The sequence below is a fragment of the Seriola dumerili genome, unplaced genomic scaffold (assembly GCF_002260705.1).
Source record: "Seriola dumerili isolate Sdu_G_001 unplaced genomic scaffold, Sdu_1.0 BDQW01000109.1, whole genome shotgun sequence".
Classification (NCBI taxonomy): domain Eukaryota; kingdom Metazoa; phylum Chordata; class Actinopteri; order Carangiformes; family Carangidae; genus Seriola; species Seriola dumerili.
In genome coordinates this window covers 106227-106861 of record NW_019174364.1, presented here as the reverse complement: position 1 = coordinate 106861, position 635 = coordinate 106227, and positions in this window count along the sequence as shown.

Sequence of the window (635 nt, the reverse complement as noted above, 5' to 3'; positions counted from 1 at the left end):
GAAAGGGACGGGAAAAGATTTTAGGTTTTTGTCATGAAATACTTCACGTTTACACATTATCAAACAGTATGTGTGACCAGCCATATAAAAAAGTCAATGAAGGCTTTATTATTTTATCATGGAACTCACCAGCTTTTTTCTGCTTCCTGAGAACTGCTGATAGTAGTATGATGACACCCAGAGCCACTCCACAACCAGTCACAACTCTCAACATCCATATCATTGTTTGTGCTTTGAAACAACAGAAGCCATAAACAATCGTCAGTTTCATCTCTTACATTAACAAAACGGCAGGATGACGTGTGTATAACTACAGTTATGCTGCCACAATACCAAACCACACTAACTAGTTTACTTTTTCACTACAGCAATATACACGGGAAAATAACTATTTTAACTTTAAAATATTAATCTTTGCCATCTCTTAACCCCCAATTTCTGAAGTAACTTGGGCGTGCAATTTGCACAGCTCAAGCTAACTCAAGATGTGTCAAATTTCCAAGAGGAAACCCAACATATTAGTATGTTAGGTTTAGTACTCACCTGAAGTAAGTACACAGCCACAAATTTTTTTTAAAAACATCTACAGCAATGTTAGCATTATGATGCGCTAATAAGAATCTTTAGTCAACAGT